The sequence below is a fragment of the Elephas maximus genome, chromosome 16, assembly GCF_024166365.1.
Source record: "Elephas maximus indicus isolate mEleMax1 chromosome 16, mEleMax1 primary haplotype, whole genome shotgun sequence".
NCBI classification, from domain to species: Eukaryota; Metazoa; Chordata; class Mammalia; order Proboscidea; family Elephantidae; genus Elephas; species Elephas maximus.
In genome coordinates this window covers 37,761,015-37,782,176 of record NC_064834.1, presented here as the reverse complement: position 1 = coordinate 37,782,176, position 21,162 = coordinate 37,761,015, and the positions used below count along the sequence as shown (strand labels likewise).

At 37.7% G+C, this 21,162-nt stretch overlaps 1 protein-coding gene across 14 annotated transcripts in view; it reads left to right on the top strand.

Moving 5' to 3' along the window:
* Window positions 1–21,162, top strand: part of SGMS1 (sphingomyelin synthase 1) — a 344,794-nt gene that overhangs the window by 188,187 nt on the left and 135,445 nt on the right. For all 14 annotated transcript variants that reach the window (XM_049855377.1, XM_049855380.1, XM_049855384.1 and 11 more), the window contains one exon: window positions 445–573. The gene's annotated coding sequence lies outside the window, so the exon portion shown is untranslated. The remainder of the gene's footprint in view (window positions 1–444; window positions 574–21,162) is intronic.

Genomic DNA, 21,162 nt, shown 5'->3' with positions numbered 1-21,162 from the left:
CCATTCACACATTATCTGTCTGTAAAAACTATCATTTCTGAGCATACTGTTTCGGTCTCAGAGAGATGACCATCTTTTTATAAGGTTAACTCATAAGGATGGTAACTTAGCAGTCACCTTTTGTTTTCATTTTGAAGCTGCTAACTTAATTTGTGATTATCAGTTATTTGTTGATAATTAAAGATAGAAGATAAATATCTAAAAGGAGAAATGCCTCTATATGACAGAATGTTATAAAATTATATTTTTCAATCAAGAAAAAATTGGGGGCAAGGTAAGAGGTGGGAAGGTTCCTTTGTGAACTTTTTGTTTCCAAGCTAAGACTTTAATAGTTTAATGCTTTTTATTCATAGTGAACTATTCTAGATTTATAAATTCTTTTTGTGGTTTACTTTTATGATTCCATCTCAAAGTGGTTACACTTAAACTGTTTCTCTACTCTAGACACACCACTGAGTTCTTCAAGATGCATGGAAATATCTGGTTGGGAAGCTTGTGAAGTGGAAGACAAAACCCTCCTGAGAATAATTTGAAAGGAACCTGTCAGTAAATGCAAAACAGTAGCTGTTGGAGGTATGTAATATCTCAGAGCTTTAGTTCAACATGGCATGAGCCACTGTGCTGTACTGAGTCAAGTTGAGTCATTCCCTGGGAATGTTCTTAGGGCAGAACCTCATCCTCTGTCCTTAGTCAAATACACTGTTCTCTAAACTTGACTGCGTGGTGGGATGTCACTCTTCATACCTTCTTGATCACCTCTAACTCAGCCCCTGGATGTTGCTGAATCCAGGAAAGTAAGTTCTGTCTGGTGTACTCAGAGCTGCCAATAATCTGGATGCTGGCGTTTGAGAAAGAGAAAGTAATCTTATTGCAGTGCACAGACCAAGGAGCCGAGAGGAAGTTCCTCAGATCCAACTCCCTGAGCCGTGGGAAAGCAGAGTTTATATGTGATTTGGGCAGCAAGATGGTGGCCATGCAGACATACCGGGGAGGGAAAATTCTGGAAGGAATATGTAGCGCAGCCAGGAAACAGGAGGTGACGTGGTTCTAGTCAGACCTCTCACTTCAGAAGGGGGTTTGGGTGATGATTTTCTTTCTGACTCATTCCACCTGTTGCTGCATCTTCTGTTGAGTTCAATTAACATTCACAGCTGGCCCTTCTGCATATGCAGGGTGGGCCAAATCTAGCTTAGGCTAGTTTAAGGCAGTCTTTTCTGACTAATGCCGGGTTACATGGAGAATTCTTGTTGCCTGAAGGACAATAAAGACCATAGAGGCAACGTTGCCAGATGAAAGTGATAGATTTCTAGCCAAAGACCTCAATACCCTGTTTTCTGGGAGTAAGGCAGTGTCAAAGCTCAGCAAAAGGCACCCTCTCAACCAGGTATGACTTATTAGCTTTACTGTTACCTGGATGACATCAAAGGCCATATCCCATGGGGTTGTGGTTGCCCTGGATTGACAGGTTCCTTGTTAGTTGTTGCCTTGACCTGCTTGTCTCCTTGACTACCCCCCCGACCCCCAAGTTACAATATTAAATGGTTACTTCATTTTCTTGCCTACATTCTTTCATTTTTCATTTTCATTTCTCTTCTTAACCATGTTCATCGTCAAGGGTACCTATTATTTCATACCCTCTGACTACAGCTGCTAATCAAAAGGTCAGCAGTTTGAATCCACCAGGTACTCCTTGGAAAATGTATGGGACAGTTCTACTCTACTCTGTCCTATAGGGTCACTATGAGTCAGAATTGACTCAGTGGCAGCAGGTTTGGTTTTTCTTCGCTTCGCTGGGTGTCTGACTTTTGACACTCTTTTTTAATGGTATAGACTATGTCATTTGCATCGTATGCATGTAAAAGCTGGACAATGAATAAGGAAGACCAAAGAATTGACACCTTCGAATTGTGGTGTTGGTGAAGAATATCGAATATACGATGGACTGCCAAAAGAATGAACAACCCTGTCTTAGAAGAAGTACAGCCAGAATGCTCCTTAGAGGCAAGGATGGCGAGACTGCGTCTTACTTACTTTGGACGTGTTGTCAGGAGGGATCAGTACCTGGAGAAAGATATCATGTTTGGCAGAGTACAGGGTCAACGGAAAAGAGGAAGACCCTCAATGAGGTGGATTGACACAGTGGCTGCAACAATGAGCTCAAGCATAACAACGATTGTAAGGATGGCTCAGGACCAGGCAGTGTTTCATTCTGTTGTGCATAGGGTTGCTATGAGTCAGAATGGACTCGATGGCACCTAACAACAACAACGTGTCATGTTATATGTCCGCTTGATCGATTGGGGCTCTTAGTTATTTTCATCTACCAGTATAGAACATCTACAAATATACCCCGTGCCTAGTATTTTACATGCTTTTGATCCTCACACAATCTTGAAAGCATTAAATAAGTCCCACATTCTAGATGAAGAAACAGAAGTTTTAAGTGGTTACATAACCAGCTCACTCTTTCACAGAGACTTAAATGGGATTCCACACTAGGTCTGTTTATCTCAAACCACGTGCTATTTCGATAGCCCATAGCCCATGCAACCTTGCCTTTTTGAAGCTGAGTTTGAGAAATATCCCAATTCTCATTGAATTTAACCTTTTGCTCTAATTTTTTCACCATTATTTGCTACTTTCCCCATTTTATGGCATCTTACTTGGTTTATAATTATAACATTGAATTAGTGTATTAAAATTAAATATTTTCAATATTTATTCTTCCCATGGGAGTCCCTGGGTGGCACAAAAAGTTAAGTGCTTGGCTACTAACCAAAAGGTTTGCTGTTTAAACCCACCCAGAGGTGCCTCAGAAGAAAGGTGTGGTGATCTGCTTCCAAAAGGTCATAGCCGTGAAAACCCCATGGAGCAGTTCTGCTCTGTACACCTGGGGTTGCCATCAGTTGGACTTGACCCTGTGGCAACTGGTATTGGTTTATTGTTCTCATAATTTCACTGTTGTGAACTTTAAGTTTGTTTTCTTAGAGATCCCACGTTATGTCAGTTTTGCAAAGGGAGGCCCACTGTCTGTGTTACTGATAATGCAGAGTGCCCTCCCTGCCTCATCCCTCAGTCTGTATTGCTACGTTAGAATACAGCTTCCAGGAAACAGCAATATATTTGGTGTGTCGTAAACTAATAATTTTTAATTTTTTTCCATATGTATTATGCTGCTAAGCCAATATTAAATAGAATAAATGTTTATTTAAATTGGTGGAGTGCTCAAGTTGTAATGATCAGAGCAGGGGTAACAATTGTCAGGTACAGATAATGTATTTTGATATTTTTGAAAATTAGTAGTATGTTTCAAATATTTGCCATTAAAGAAACCAGAAACATAACATGGTAAGCATGCCAACTAGGTTAATAGAAGAATTTGACAGCTGAATGCTTATGTAAGATTATGATTAGAAATTTTAAAATTAATATTTGGAGAATTTGGAAAAGTTTATTATTTTTTTGAGTAGCTGCTCTTGGAAGTTTTACTTTTGTAGAATGCTTTAGCATAGTAGATCTTCACATTTAGTCATGAGAAAATAGTGTTTACTTTGAATTGGCATTGGTGGAAATAGTTTCTAAGGAAGAAAATGGTTTGCTTCCCACATTACAAATATGTTCAGGCTTTTAAATAATTTAATCCAAAAGCATCCACTATTTATTATTTTTTGCTCTAAATTTGAGAACCTGGACTTCCCCCAGTGTTTTCTTTTTTCTTATCGTAGTTGTATTTTTAATGCGTTGAATGCATTTCTGAGAATTATATGAATGATTTTTTTAATAAATTTTGAATAAATTCAAGTTGATTGGGAAAGTACACTAATTTTTAAGTATTCCTTAAGAAACTCTTTTGTAAAATGAAGAAAACTTTATGTGAACAAACCATTTTCTCATCTTTATGTAGAGATTTTTAATCTTGGGCATTCCTTTGATAATTTTTTTTTTTGTATCATATTCAAGGATGTGCTAGGTGTTTTTGTACTAGCTGTATATATTCTACCTGTATTAATTTGGGAAAGAAGCCATGATAGAAAAGAGAATTAGATAAGTAATGGCTCATTTATGGAATCTTCTTTTTCTGAACTCTGGTTAAAAAAAAAAGGTAATAATTAATACATTCACTTAAGACTCCCACATGGTCAGAAAAATTATTAAGAAAAATATTCAGAAGCATGAGTATTGTCCTGACAGTCTCACATTCTATCGCTTTTCTCTTCTGTCAAAGTAAATGAATCAAGGTAAAATAAAACTAAATTAGTTATCTATTTCTATGAGGGCGGTGGTGGTGAGAGAATGGGCAGAGCAGACAGCCAGAGGGTGAAGATCACGTAAATAACGTCCACTGGTAAACCAGAGTCTCTGTTTTCAAACTTACTCCTCTTAAAGTTGGCTTCTTGTAAAAGAAAGTGTGAAATTCATCATCTCGTCATTTAGAATAACCCAGAATGTTCTTACTTCAATGGACTTACAGCGATTATTTTTTTCTTTTACTCTTTTGCTGCTTACGCAGCAGTCTTATGTTTTCTCTAGCATGGTTTTGACATCATTTTTTAAAAATACTCTATTAACTGTTTTATATAATCTCTAAAGAATAGTATCTACTACTTCATGCCTTTTATAGCCTAAGGACTTTATTTGCATAGTCTTTAATGAAAACCTTGGTACTACGAAGGAACTTTCATCACCTTCCTTCATTCAACAAACTTCTGGTGCCGCCTTTATGTTCTGGGCCCTCCTTTAGGCACTTTAGACAATGAACAACACTGACAGGGAGATTAAAAAAAAAAAAACCAAAAACCCCACATTATGGAGCTAACAGATGAGTGGGAAAAAGATGATAAACTAGGTGAAAGATATATGTTTGCTAGATGGCGATAAGGGTTCTGGCAAAAAATAAAGCAAGGAAGTGGATGGGGAGTATGAATGGTATGTGTGTGTATGCGTGTGTGTGTGTGTGTAGAGGTCAGGGAAGGCTCAGTAAGAAGGTGACATCCTCGTAAAGACCTGACGGAGGGGAAGGAGTGAGCATGCTGTATCTGGGGCAAGAGTGTATCAGGCAAGGGAATAGTAAGTACAGAGGCCCTGAAACTTTCCTTATTTCAAATCCAGGAAACCAAAGCTCAGCCTTGCCCAGAGCTCCAATAAGCATTGGGTTGCTGGTTCAAATCCAGGTCTGTCATAGTCCAAAGTCCATCCTTTCTCCTCTATCTCAGCTTACCTCTAAGAGGAGGTTTTTGTTCATCTTAGGAAGCTTCCCAGCACCTAGCAAAGTGTGTTGTACAACGTGAGCGCTGAAGATTTAACCATGTGTGCTCTTAAGCAAAAGTTAATAGGTAAATAGGTAGGTAGAAAAAAAATTGATTAGATAAATTGGTTATTTATGCTTAGCTAGGACCTCAAAATTATAACCTTTTCCCCCAGGACTCTGCAGAAAGTGAAGGAATCACTTTTAGGAACTACACTTTATGCAATTTTTTTTTTTTAATTCAAATTTCTGTTATTTTGCTTTGAAATTTTCTGTTCATGTTTTATTTGTGAAATTTTAAGAGTGTACTCCTAGTTTTACAGAAAGTGACACAAACAGTAGCTTAGAAGGGAGAACGTATGACAGCAACAGACATGCGACACTTCTTCTCTGCTCTATTGAGAAATGCCGTCTCTTTTGCTGTGTTTGTGTATGTGAACCTGTGAAAAGGTAGCTCACCAGGACCATGTTATGCAGCTCCATTTTACTAACTTTAATGAGACATTAAATTAGTAGCAGATTAAATGAAGGCACCAGGTGGGCTGTGGACCCAAAGCCTTCCTTGAATGGGACCTCATACTGAGCACCTCTTTCCTACCTCCCCACTTACCAATAGTAAATGACTGGTCACTATTGTCATTCTGCACCATCTAGCTGAGTTGGCATACTTGTGGTGATTTGAACTCATGTGTGCTATTTTTCTTTCTTGTTCAGAATAATGAAAAGATATTTTTATTATTTTTGGATAAAAGAATGATCAACCAATGTGCTATTTATTGTATCATGACTTTGATATAATGCTTATCATTAAGTAACCCTGAAACCCATCCTTAGGATCATGATCCAAGTGATATGCTGTGAGTATATCTAGCCATACTCACTGATGTTCAATGGCAATAGGGACCTAGTTTAATATAACTCTTATAGTGTCATCTCCCTTTTGGAACCAGCTTGTGAGCATAACTGAATAGTTGGTGTGAAGGCTGAAAGTTTAGAGCAAAGACTAAGTAAAAGCATTTTCCGTTTGGATGGGCCTTCCATTCTTTTCTGCTGGCCTATTCATTCAGGAAACCTTTGCTGAGGGCTTGTTATATGGAAGGTCTGGAGATGTGTCCCCTGTGCTCAAGGAAGTCCCCATTTTACTCAGAGGAGGCTTTTGTGGGGTATGTTTTTGTTTAAAACTAGTCAATTTTGAGAAGACTGTGAGAGGAGGGAAGAATTTGTGAGATAATAAGGAAGGATTTAGTACATAAAGAGCGTAAGGTTGTACTGAATTGATTTAGAGTGAAGGTCAAGAAAGATACTCTCATTCCAAAGATGTTTGTATATTTTAATTGACTCTTAAATACTAAGTTTAAATTAATCATTTAGTTCTTGTTTTTTTGATTGATATCCTTTATTTTGGTGATGTTATTTTTTCCACATTTATAGTTTTTGCTCCTTCAAAACATTGGTTTGAATGTGACTATCCCAGCTACTCTGCTTCATCACTCTCACCTTTAGCTCCCATTGCCACCTGGCCCAGCATCTGTCTTCATCCACTCAAACAGTATGCAGTGAGCACTTACTACATACTAGACACTGTTCTAGGTGTTGGGGATACAGCATTGAACCAGACAAAGTCCCCATTGTCAAAGGGTTTGTATTGGAGTGGGGAGAATAGTCAATAAACAGACAAATATGTCAGGTGATGATGAGTTGTACAAAGAAAAATAAAGGCGGAAAAGGGGATGGGAGTGATGACGAGAATGCTTTTTGCAATGAGATAAAGACAATAAAGGCACCGTGGATATGGCCATGTTTGAGTAGTGACCAAGGGATCAAGCCATGTGGATATCTGAGGGAAGATGGTTCCAGGCAAAAGAAACTGCAGTTGTAAAAGCCAGAAGGTAGGACTGTGTTTGCTGTATTTGTGCAATGACAAGGGGGCAAGTATGGCTGGAATGCAGTGAGAAGGAAAGTTGTAAGACATGAAATCAGAGAAGTAATAGGAGGCCAGAGCACATGGGACCTCTCTGTAGGACATGATGAGAACTTTGGCGTTTGCTCCGAGTGATGTGAGAAGGTACCTGAGGTTTTAAGGAGAGAAGTGATGTGATGTTATGTTTTAAGAAACTCTGTCTCTGGTTGCTGACTGAAGAATATATTACAGGGGACTTTAGAGGATGCATGGAGCCTAGTTAGTTAGGAGGCTATTGCAAAAGTCTTGGCCAAGATACGTAGGCTTGGACTAAGGTGGAAGCAGTGGAGGAATGAGAAGTAGTGGGATTCTGGATGTATTTTGAAAGAAGCTAATAGAATTTATTTTGGCTAATAGATGTCAGTTTGAGAGAAAGAGATGCATTAAGGGTTATTCCATTGATTTTGACCTGAGCTGTGGTAAATTGGACTTATCATTTACTGAGATGGGGAAAAAGCGAAGGAAGAACATGTTGGGGTTGTGGAAGGCTGGGGAGTCAAGACTGGTTCTGGATATAATCTGTATTAGTTAAAATAGGTAACTTTGTGATCTCTGGAGAAGTTCAGCCGGGACATTTATTACAGAAGAGATGATATTTAAAACCGTGGGGTTAGATGAAATCACCTAAAATTCTCAAAGTATTGTAGAGACCCCTGGGGATCTTTGAGACCTTGAGAAAAGTCTGCAGACTTGTAACTATTCTTATAATAATACTAAGACGCTATTTGCCTTTTTCACACTTACTTCCTCCCAAGTAAACAGTGAAGTTTTCTAGAGGCTACATGTGATACCATAACAGATTGAAAGCAGACTTAGATATGGGAATCCAGTTATCTTCTATTAAGCCAGACATAAAAGAGATTTGCAAAAATGTAAAATGATACCACTCTTCAAACTAAATATATATTCTTTTGTTTTGGAAAATATATTTTTCATTTAAAATGTTATCTGTGTTGACATGTAATAGGTTTATTATTGTTGCTTTTAGATGAATTAATAAATATTTTATTAAATTTCTCAGATTTCTAGTATAAGTGTGGATAGATACAACCCTCTCACAAGAGCTCTTTGGGTTCCTAAGTAATTTTTAAAAGTATAAAGGGCTCCTAAGACCAAAACATTTGAGAACCTCCAACCAATGATATTAGGGAGGAAGTCTGAGACTTGAATGACCAGTGGGCATTTCAGGCAATAAAGAAGAACTCACAAAGGAGACTGAGAAGGAACTGCTAGAAAAAAGGAAGAGATCCAAGAGTGAGTGGTGCCCTGGAGGCCAAGTTAAAAAAAAAAAAAAAAATGCTTCAACAAGAAGGGACAGTTAGGTGTGTCATATGCTGTTGCTAGGAAGAATTGAGAAGAACTTAACACTGGATTTGGAAAAGTTAGAAGTCATTGGTGATTTTGAGATGGAGAGTCTCAGTAGATTAGTGGGAACAAAAGTAGGCTCAAGCAAGAATGAAAGGGAAGGAATTTGTATCTCAGTTTAGACTCCTGAGAGTGAGAATTGAATTTAACACAGCTCTTCATTTCAAAGGCATATACCATAGTTTGCTGGCTAGTCTTCACGTTTACCTTGCACAGAAATCAACCCCAGCCAAAACAGCTGTGAAACTGGGGATGTATGGTGTGGAAACTGGTACAAGACATGGTTGTTTGATCTCTTGCTGTGGGTAGGATAATTTTCTTTAAAAAGAAACAAGGGGTTATTTTCCCTTGTTTTAAGAAACACGGTTATATGGAGTTAGTTGCTAAAATAAGTTTTTTCTTCCTTAAAATTACTGTGCCCTTCAAAAGGAAGACCTGAATTTGTTATATCGGCTTCTTACATATTATTGAAGCTTGAAGAGCTTCCATTACTATTTCTTGCAGTGTTGGCCTGGCAGCAGATTCTTTCTGTTTTATATAAGAAAATACCTTTATTTTTCTTTCCTTCTGGGGAGGTATTTTTGTTGGCCGTAGGTGCAGTGGTTAAGAGGTTAGTGCTAACCAAAAGGTCAACGGTTCAAATTCACCAGCCACTCCTTGGAAACACCATGGGGCATTTCTATACTGTGCTATAACGTCCCTAGGAGTCAGAATCAGGTTATTTTGAATTTTTTTTTTTTTTGGTTCTATAGAATTCTAGATTGACTTTTTTTTTTTTTTTTTACTTTCAGCTCTTTAAAGATATTGTTCATTGTTTTCTGGCTTCCTGTTTCTGATGAGATGTTAGCCAAAATTCTTATTATTATTCTTGCATGTGTAATATGTGTTTTCTGGTTACTTTTAAGATTTTTTTTCTTTATCTTTGGCTTTCATTTTTAGGTGAGGTTGTTTTGGGGTTAACTGAGCTTCTTGCTTCAATGCATTGCTGTTTTTGATCAGCTTTGGACAGTTTCTGCCAGTGGTTCTTTATATATTTATTTCTGCCCCAAACTCTCTACTGTTCTTTAATACATAAGTTAGGCCACTTGATACTGTCCCACAGGTCACTGAGGCTTTTTAAAAAGATTGTTTTCTCTCTGCGCTTCAGCTTGAATTTTTACATTGACATATCTTCAAGTTTATCAGTCTTTTTTTTTTTTCACTGTTATGCCAAATCTGCTATTAACCCAATTCAGTGTGCTTTTCATTTCAGATATTGTAGTTTTCAGGTGCAGAATTTCTGTTTAGTTCTTTTTTACAGTTTCTGTATCATTCCTGAAATTCTCTATTTCTTTACCCATAATATCTATCCATCTCTGCAGATTATTTAATATGCTATTTTAAAGTCCAGTTTTTAGTTCTAGAGTTTCTATTTAGTTCTTTTTTACAGTTTCTGTATCACTCCTGAAATTCTCTATTTCTTTATCCATGATATCTATCTTTCTCTGCAGATTATTTAACATATATTTACCATTGCCATTTTAAAGTCATCTCTAATTCAATCTTCTCTGTTATTCGTAGGTGTGTTTCTGTGGGCCGATTTATCTCTTGATTGTGGAGATACGTTTTTAGTTTCCTCAATGTCTGTTAATTTTAAATTTTATAGTAGATGTTGTGGATGCTACATAGAGATTCTGTTATGTTCCTCTGAAGAGAGCTGAGATTTGTTCTAACAGTCAATTAATGGTGAGTCACTAATGGTAGGCTTATTTTATTATTATTTTTTGCTTTACTAGTTGCATTTGCCCATATTTTCTATAGCAATTATTCTTTATTCATGTGCTTCTGTGCTTTCAAAGGAAAATCTGAGGCCTTTACCAAGCCCTCTAGCCTGACAGATTTTTCGATCTTTAAATTCTGGTTCCTCAGAGGTAGGCAGCTGTTGAAATCTGCCATTGGAGTCTTGCCCAGCACCTGTGTCGTTCTGAGTTTAGCCAAGGAGTGCAGAGTTTATATGCAAGTTCGAGGGCTTCACCCTCCATAACTTCCTCCTTTTTTGGAATTTCCTTAATTTCAGCTGCCATGGCAGGCCCGTCATCTAGACTCTTCAGGCCAGTTGACTGTGGTTTACTGCTTGAGTTGCATTCATTGTGCCTCAGACATTGTTGTGCCCTACCAGATAAGGTGTATAAGTGTAGATTATCATCCAGTGTCTTTTTCTTCTTTTAAAGATTGTAGACTCTCCACTTTCTGCCAGTACTTTCAAACAGTTGGTTTTTATATTTGTCCACCTTTTATAATTGCGATTGGATGGAGGGCAACTCTACTGTCTTGAAGTTGGATCTCTTAAAGAATTTATCTTGTGTGGTTCATCACAGTTATTTCTGAAGAAGCATTGAATCTCATTTCCATTTGAAGTTTCAAAAATCTTCCAGTTGTATATAATGGACAGAACTGTTGTTGCTGGCTAATAGATCATTATTTAAAAACAGGGCAATATTTATTATATAATTAGTATTTATGAAAAGAAATATAAGATATTAAAGCATAGTCTAAAATGAGAGATGTGATATCTCTAATTTAGGCAGGGACTGATGTTAATTAACCACATGAATTGAAGTTAAACATACTTATTATATGTATTTAAAGATTCTAGTGTAAACATTGGAAATAAATTTCAAGTCTTCATCATTCCTAATGTCTGGCTGCCAATTTATGACCTGCATAAATAACCTTTAAGGGAGAGACCTCACTTTTGAAGTTTATTATTATCCCTTGATGTAGTTTGGTCACTAAAGTCGCCTGTAAGTTAGTGCAGTTTACAGAGTCCAGTGCCAGAGAGAAATTAGGTCAATTTAAAATATATCATGATACAGGAAAAGTAAGAATGCAGTTAGAAGTGGAAATTAACACCTTCAGCATTGATACTATTTCGCTTTCCTCTGCGGTTGCTCACCATGGTAAGATGTATCCTTGTAACGATATTGGTAGGAATGTGTGAATATTTAAGGGGGCCAGAAACTTTTTTTTTTACTCCGTCAGCAAAGCTGTGTTAAATAATAGCATTGTCCTATTTTGACTTTTTCCGTATATATGCTGTTTCTTTTGAAGTATTGCCTAATCAGCGGAGTTTTTTGTTTGAAATAGTCTTAAAAGAAACTCTTTACAAAATAATATGTGGTCCTTTACAAAATGAGGAAAATAGTGATGAACCAAAAGGACAAAAATTAATTACCCCTAATCCCTCTACCAGGTACAATCACTTTTGGAGACATATATCCTGTGAGTTATTTTTCTGTTTTAACATACAAAAAAAGATCATAGTATATGCATTTTAAAACCTTTTTTTCCCCACTTACTTCAAGCAGTTCTATATATGTGTAAATGTGTACACGTTTAAAAATGCTATATACATGTATTTAAAAACTGCACGATTTTATAATATACTTTGACAAAAGTTAGAAAAAGAAGTACCAGTTTTAAAAATTTTATTGTGCTCTAGGTGAAAGCGTACAGCACAAACTAGTTTCTCATTCAAAAGTTTATACACAAATTGTTTGGTGACATTGGTTGCAATTGCCACATTGTGTCAGCACTCTCCCCCTTTCCTTTTCCACCCTGGGTTCCCCCTATCCATTTGTCCAGTTTTCCTGTCCCTTCCTGCCTTCTCATCTTTGCTTTTGGGCAGATGTTGCCCATTAGCTCTGGTATACTTGATTGAACTAAGAAGCATGTTCCTTACATGTGTTATTGTTTGTTTTATAAGCTTGTCTAATCTTTGGTTGAAAGGCAGACTTCATGAGTGGTTTCATTTCTGAATTAGAAGGGTGTCTGGGGGACATAGTCTCAGGAGGTTCCTCCAGTCTCTGTCAAACTAGCAAGTCTGGTCCTTTTTTTTTTTTTTTTTTTTTTTGTGAATTTGAATTTGTTCTACGTTTTTCTACTCCTCTGTCTGAGACCAGGGCCCTGGTGGTGCAGTGGTTAAGCGCTTGGTTGCTAACCGAAAGGTCGGCAGCTTGAATCCACCAGCCACTCCTTGGAAATCCTATGGGGCAGTTCTACTCTGTCTTATAGGGTTACTTTGAGTCAGAATCGACTTAACGGCTACGGGTTTTGTCTGGGACTCTCTATTTTCATCCCTGTCAGAGCAGTTGGTGGTGGTAGCTGGCCATCATGTTGCTCTTTTGGGCTCAGGCTGGTGAAGGCTGTGGTTCATGTGGTCCATTAGTCCTTTGGACTAATATTTTCCTTGTGTCTTTGTTCTCCTTTGCCCCAGACAGGATGGAACCTGTAGATGCATCTTAGATAGCCGCGCACAATCTTTTAAGACCCCAGACGCAACTCACCAAGTAGAATGTGGGACATTTTCTTTATAAACTCTATTATGCCAAGTGACCTAGGTGTCCCCCAAGAACATGGTTCCCAGCCCTCAGCCCTAGTAACTGTCCTTTAGGGTATTTGGATGTGCCTAGGAAGCTTCTATGGCTTTGCCTTGGTCAGGTTAAGTTGATTTTCCCTATATTGTTTGTTGTCTTTCCCTTCTAGCAGTTGTCTAGTATCTAGTTGGTGATTTTCGCTTCCCACCGTTGCCCTCCCTCGTAACCATCAAGGGTTTTTTTCTGTACTTAAACCTTTTCTTGGGTTCTTATAATAGTGGTCTCATACAATATTTGCCCTTTTGTGATTGACTTACTTCACTCAGCATATAATGCCCTCCAGATGCATCCATGTTGTGAGATGTTTCAGGGATTCATCATTGTTCTTTATCTTTGTGTAATATTCCATTGTGTGTATGTACCGTAATTTGTTTAGCCATTCATATGTAGATGGGCACCTAGGTTGTTTCCATGTTTTTGTTATTGTGAATAATGCTGCAATGAATATGGGTGTGCGTATGTCTATTTCTGTGATGGCTCTTATTTCTCTAGGATATATTCCCAGTAGTGGGATTGCTGGATTGTATGGTATTTTTATTTCTAGCTTTTTAGGGAGGTGCTGTGTTTTTTATGTCATTTTCCATAGTGCTTGTACCGTTTTACTTTCCTACCAACAGTGCATTAGAGTTCCAATTTCCCTGCAATCTCCCTAACATTTGTTATTTTCTGCTTTTTTTTTTTTCCAGCACCAGTAGCATCAGGGTGAGATGGTATCTCATTATAGTTTTGATATGCATTTCTTTAATGGCTAATGATTACTAGCATTTCCTCATGTGTACGTTAGCTAACTGAATGTCTTCTTTGGTGACGTATCTGATCCTATCCTTTGTCCGTTTTTAAAAATTGGATTATTAGTCTTTTTGTTGTTGAGATGTTAAGGTATTCTATAGATTTTAGAGATTAGACCCTTGTTAGATATGTTGTATCCAGAAATTTTTTCCCAGTCTGTAGTTTCTCTTTTGGTGAAGTCTTTTGATGAGCATAAGTGTTTATCTTCTGGTATTTGTTTATTGTTAGCTATGGTTTGTATTATATTTATGTCATGTATTAGGGTCCCTAGGGTTGTGCCTGTTTTTTCTATCATGATCTTTATAGTTTTAGGTTTTATATTTAGGTCTTTGATCCATTTCGAGTTAGTTTTTGTGTATGGTATGAGGTATGGATTCTGTTTCTTTTCTTTACAGGTGGACATCCAGTTTTGCCGGCACCATTTGTTAAATGAACTGTCTTTTCCCCATTTAATGGACTTTGTCAAAGACCAACTGACCTTAAGCGGATGGGTTTATGTTTGCGTTCTTGATTCTGTTCCATTGGTCTATGTGTCTGTCATTGCATCAGTACCAGGCTGTTTTGACTACTGTGGCTGTGTAGTAGGTTCTGAGATCAGGTGGTGTGAGGCCTCCTACTTTGTTCTTTTTCTTCAGTAATCCTTTGCTTATCCAGGGCATCTTTCTTTTCCATATAAAGTTGGTGATTAGCTTCCCCATCTCATTAAAGAATGTGTTGGTATTTGGATTGGGATTGCATTGTATCTGTAAATCGCTTTGGGTAAAATTCACATTCTCACAATGTTGAATCTTCCTGTGCATGAGCATGGTATGTTTTTCCATTTATGTTGGTCTGTTTTGTTTTCTTACAAGAGTGTTTTGTAGTTTTCTTTGTATAGGTCTTTTATATCCCTGGTTAGATTTATTCCTAAGTATTTTATCTTTTTAGGGGCTATTATAAGTGGTATTGTTTTCCTGATTTCCTTTTGAAGTTTCCTTTTTTGGTGTACAGGAAAAATAGAGTATCTTAAAATAAAGAAATTGTGTATGTACTTGTTCTTAGTGTATCCAACAGGGTATTTTTGAATATGCAAAGGCCTAGGACAATGAAAATTTTATCATTACCAAAACCACATTTGCTTTTTTTTTTTTTTTTTAAGTTTTAGAGCATGGGAGAAACTCCTTTGCAGTTTCTACTTTAACAAACCTAAGAAAGGGTGGACTATTTGTATTCTGTTTAAATCTAGGGAACAGTTTGCTTACAAGCATATGGACATTGCCTTCTTTCATTGGCTTTATCATGTCTGTGAGATAAGCTAGAAAAGCCCCCAAATTACTCTGCAAAATCATGTTTTCTGTTCTCCACCAACTGTGTATTTACTCCCTCAATCCACAGTACCATTTTGAAATGCCATAGCCTTTTGTTTAATCAATCTTGGGTTGCCAGCCATGTATCTGGATGTTGAATGAGGTGGCTTTCTGGAATTCTGTAGTGTAGCAGAGAAACAGACATTGAACAAGGAATACAGTATCTGGAGAGTAATGAAGAAGTTCAGTGTTATGCAAATACAGAGCAGGTATCTTGGCTTTATTTGAAATGTTTGAGAAAAACTTCTTGGAGAAAGAGATGTTTAAATTGACCTAGTAAATTAGGAGTATATGGTGTGTGCACTGGGTTTTGGTTTGGGTGTGTGCTCAGCTACTAACCTAAAAGTTGGCAGTTTGAACTCAGCAGTGCTAGGGAGGAAAGGCCTGGTGATCTGCTTCCATAAAGATCACAGCTAAGAAAACTCTGTAACACATGGGGTCAACCTCAATACAGAATCGACTTGATGGCAATGGGTTCTAATTTTTTGTTGGCTGGTTGGTTGGTTAAATGGTTGATTGGTTGGTTAGTTTTTAATCAGGAGTAAGAATTAGGTTGGAAAATGGGATGGGAGAAGTCAGAGAGAGTCTTCCAGGAGAAGGAACTGTCAGAGATGGAAGCCAAAATTCATTCAATTGCCTCTGTTCATGGCAATTTTCTTAGTTTCTTCTGGAACATCAAGGTGATTTTTCCAGTAATCATGCATGTAAAATATGTGATAAGACAGGGCTCAAGAGTGCTGAGTCATAATTGGCAAAATATCTTAGAGATTAGTTGTTTGGACATGCATAACTTTGGGTAAATGAATACTGAACAAATGCATCACTTCACTCTCCTAATCAGGTGGCTGGGCTGAGCCTCCCCATAGACTAGGCACTTTTTGGATTGGCATCCTTTGGGGTACTTGTTGCTTGCTAAAGTGTTGTCTCTAGACTTTTGATGTAGGCTTTAGCATCTTCCTCTTTGCCTCTTTGGTATGCCATAGCCTTTCCTGTTTAGGCCAGGTGACTGTCCAGGCCAGGGGTTTGAAAACTAGAGCCCACAGCCCTATCTCTGCCTATTTGTGTAAATAAAGTTTTATTGGAACACAGCCATGCACATTTATTTGCATGTTGTCTACAGCAGCCTTCGTGTATAATGGTAGAGTAGAATAGTTGTGACAGAGACCTTATAACTTGCAAAGTGTAAAATATTTACTATTTGGTCCTTTATTAAAAATATTTGCTGACCCTAATGTAGGCATAGCCCCCAAACCAAATTCCCCTACATAATTTCTCTATTGTGTTTGATGTTTCTTCTCTCTTTTTTCTTTCATTATTTCTTCACCTGTCCTCTACTGTCAGTCTGCTGTTTGTCATCTCTGCTATCCAATTTTCTCTATCTTCTCTTCTTTCCTGCCAGTTACCACAGGCTGTGCTAGTAAGTAAACGGAGTAGACACATCACATTACATCTTATCACATTGTATCACCATCAGTCTTTGTCTTGGCTCTTTTCAACTTAAATTTTGATCACTACTCACTTGCAGAGGCTTTTCCCATTATTTTTGAGTTTATAGTGCCCTGGACAAGAGAAAGCAAAAACTTTAGCTCCAGTAAAAAACTGTGTTTAGAGCTGGGCCATGACACTTAGAAAGTAGATAGACTTAGAAATGTTACTGTAATTCTCTGATCTCTGAGCCTTAGCTACTTTATCTGGGAATAATGCTACGGGTACCTTACCTACATCAGAGTCACTGCAAGGATCATAGCCTGCAGATGCTATGTTTTTATCATCTGCTCTTTTCTGTACAGTGAGGGTGCTAGATGACTGACTTCTTTCACTTATATGCACTTGTGAAAAAGAATATAATGCCTCTAACTTTAGTGTGGAAGCAATGTGGTTTTTTATTTTGAAATTTTTGCTCAAGTAACAATAAGGAAACTATTCTTACTAAATATGGACTGGGTAGGAAAGCATTAAGCTCAAATTATCTGCATTAAAATATCTATATGGCAAAAAAAAAAATCAATATTATTGAGTGGCAGCTTTTAAAGGTATTTTTAAAACCAGAAACACTGCATTCTAAGGAGGGCAGGAAACATCAAATGATTAAATTTAGAAATTAGTGATATTTTTATTCCTGGATGAGAGAGTGATAGGTAGTATTTTTGTCACTGTTCTTTTTATGTGGTATAAGTATCATGCAGAGGATAAAAATGCAGACTTTTGTGTAATTAAGTGTAGAGGACAAGAAACAGACTTTGCCAGACTGAGAATAATATACACCATATTTTTACTCATATAATGTTTGTTTGCCAACCATGCCCTCCCCTCTCAAGATATTTTTGTAAATGCTTCTATGCCAATATTTTTTTTTATAGCATAGTATGCTTAGGAAAATACCTTATGGGGGGAGGGCGTGATTGGCATACAAATGTAGAAGGTGCATGTTATTTGTGTAAAAATATAGTAATATTAAAGTACCTGGCCTGTTTTATAAAAGTAATGAGACTACTGATGCTAAGGAATTTTCCACTACCTTACATTGGGGGTACCACAATAGAAAAAAAGGTTACCTGTGTGCATTTTACTTATTTGGAAAGTAGACAGTGTTTTTAGGTCAGACACACAGAGAAGAAAGTGGAGGAATAACTTTGTCTTCAGAGGCCACGGAACAAGTTAGAGGAGCAGGTGCGTTCACAAACTGCTCTGCAGAAACCTCATTAGACTGTTTTGGTTACATATTTTGAGTTTGGGTTTCCTTTTTTGTAAAAGTGGGAGGGAAATACCTGCCTTTTTCCACAAAGATCTTGTCCCCCAGCTGGGTAATAAAACTTACTTGTGCTAGAGTTCAGGAGGGTGGGCAGTTGAATTACATTCCTTTCTCATCCAATTTTGGGACCAATGTATAGACCAATGGGAGTTAGACAGATAGAGATTTATTAGAAATAAAGCTGATGAGTTGGAGGACTGTGGCCAAGTGGGTTTCCTAGTATTTCCTGCTTGAGTTAGACCGATTTCTCCCTATGGTATGGAAGGGAGCAGCCTATGAAATCCAGGAGAGTCTGGGCTGTGTTGTCTAGTCTGTTTTCCCAAACTCAGCGTTCATGGAATTCACTCGTCTTCCTCCAGGGAGAAGGTGGGAGAGAGGACTGGATTGTTAGGCTAATGGAAAAGTCAACCAAATGGAGATATGAGACCAGGGGTATGGTGGTTTCCCACTAACAGTTTGCTGAATGGATGCATTACATGAATAACAGTGTGTCAGCTTCCTCATCTATAAAATGGGGATATAAATAGTAATATGTCCCATAGAGCTGTTGTCAAGATTAAATGAATTAGTATGTGAAGCGTTTAGAACAGGGCCTAGTGGGGGGTAAACAGCAGTTTGGGCTATTTTTATCCTTAGTAATACTATTAATACTTAGCGATATTATATCTAAGCAATCTGATGCATTTAAAACCCAGAAGGGTTAATTAATGTTCTAGCAATGATAATGCCTGTAGAGATATAAGTTCGTGTTGAAGAGAGAAAACTGATATAGTGGAGAAAATGAGCCCTTATTTCTTTTTGGCTTGTTTTAAGCATATGTTTACTCTTGGTACTGAGAAACAGATTAGGATGGAAGATGGTGAGTGAAAGACCACTTTCTTTTGAAGAAAATTGCTATTAGGCTGCTGGGATAGTTCCGTAACAGTGGAATTAACCTTGCCTCAATGTTCTGAAGGATTCTGGCATGGTGGTGTCCTAACCCCTGTGTTTTGATAACTCCCACTGCTGCCTTAAGGGTACTATTATTATCCAGAAAAACAAGTTGTCATTTATTTTAAATATGAAAGTTTCTAGGAGAAAAGAGAGCTCTGGTCTGCATTCTTAATAGCCTATGAAAATACATACTGCAGATTTCTGTCTTTTCATCAGTTGCTTGTTTAGATGTGGTTACTTCTGCTGAAAATATTAGTAAGCATCGTTTGCTTACATTCAGATAGGCTCCTTATTTACAGCACCTAGCAGATTTTGGCATAGTAGGTGCCCCAAAAATACTTGTTGGATGAATCAATAAATTTAAGCATAAAAGTATATAAAGCAGTGGAATAGACATGCTTACGTAAGTGTCTGTGCCAGCCCTCTTTTGATCCCCTTCCCTACTTAACATTCATTAAAAAAAAAAAAAGATCATTCATAAGAAAATGCAGCCTATTTTAGAAGCTTCTCAGTTTACTTAGCAAATACTCTGTGCTGCTTTTGAAAATGAATTGAACATTTAATATGAATATTTTATTCAGTGTTATTTTTTTTCCTCTTGCCACAGAGCTTAGTATTTAGAAGTAGGAACTTTATAGTGTCATGAAAACTTAGATCCTGTTTTTTTTCCCACAAAATATTTGATACCGCTCTTCTCATTATTTTTGGTGTTGAGGGTAGAGATTGATAAAACCAAAAAACCAAACCCAGTGCCATCAAGTCGATTCCAACTCATAGCGACCCTAGAGGACAGAGTAGAACTGCCCCATAGAGTTTCCAAGGAGCACCTGGTGGATTTGAACTGCCAGTCACTTGGTTAGTAGCCATAGCACTTAACCACTACGCCACCAGGGTTTCCGAGATTGATAGAACTGTATAAAGAAGCTTATGAATCTGGTGGCCCAGGTGTGCGATTACCTGAGTGACCCCAGACAGGTCACATAGACTCTGTGGGTCTGTTGTCAACTGAGGGGCTAGGACTAGAAGATTAATGAGATGTTTCCAGCTTTCAAATGCTGTGATTGTGTGATTTCTTCACCAGTTTCTGCTTGCCTGATGACCTCTCGAGATTAAGAGGTGTCTGGTTAGGTAAGTTAGTCTTTGCTGTATACTCTGTGGTTGAGTTACCACATGTCTGTCAGTTTGTTATACTGTGGGGGCTTGCATGTTGCTGTGATACTGGAAACTGTCCCACTAGTATTTCAAATACCAGCAGGGTTGCCCTTGGTGAACAGGTTTCAGTGGAGCTTCCATCTAAGACAGACTAGGAAGAAGGACCTCGTGGCCTACTTCTGAAAAAACTGGCCTGTGAAAACCTTATGTCTGATACAGTGCTGTAAAATGATCCCGTCAGGTTGAAAGGCACTCAAAATATGACTTGAGAAGAACTGCCTCCTCGAAGTGAGTCAACCTTAATGATGTAGATGGAGTCAAGCTTTTGGGACCTTCATTTGCTCATGTGATGAGAAGAAACAGCTGCAATCATCTGTTAATAATTGGAACATGGAATGTATGAAGTATGAACCTAGGAAAATTAAAGTCATCAAAAATGAGATGGAATGCATAAAGATTGATATCGTAGGCATTAGTGAGCTGAAATGGACTAATGTTGGCCATTTTGAATCAGACAATCGTATGGAATGACATCACATTCATCATCAAAAAGAGCATTTCAAGATCTATCCTGAAGTACAGTGCTGTCAGTGATAGGATAGTATCCGTATGCCTACAAGGAAGACAGTTAATATGAATATTATCCAAGTTTATGCATCAACTGCTAAGACCAAAGGTAAAGAAATTGAAGATTTTGACCAACTTCTGCAGTCTGAAATTGATCAAACATGCAGACGAGATGCATTGATAATGACTGGTGATTGGAATGAGAAAGTTGGAAACAAAGAAGGATTGGTAGTGGGAAAATAGGCCCTTGGTGAGGGAAACAATGTTGGAGATCGCATGATGGAATTTTGCAAGACCAACGACTTCTTCATTGCAAATACCTTTTTTCGACAACATAAACGGCAGCTATACACAGGGACCTCACCAGATGGAATACACAGGAATCAAATTGACTGTATCTGTGATAAGAGACAAGGGAAAAGCTCAATATTGTAAGTCAGAACAAGGCCAGGCTCAGCTGCAGAAGAGGCCATTAATTGCTCATATGCAAGTTCAAGTTGAAGCTAAAGAAAATTATATGAGAGACAGTTTTGCTGGATATATGATTTTTGGTTGGCAATTTTTTTCTTCAGTGCTTTATATGAGTCATTCCCTTGCCTTCTTGCCTGCGTGGTTTCTGCCAAGTAGTCCGAGCTTAT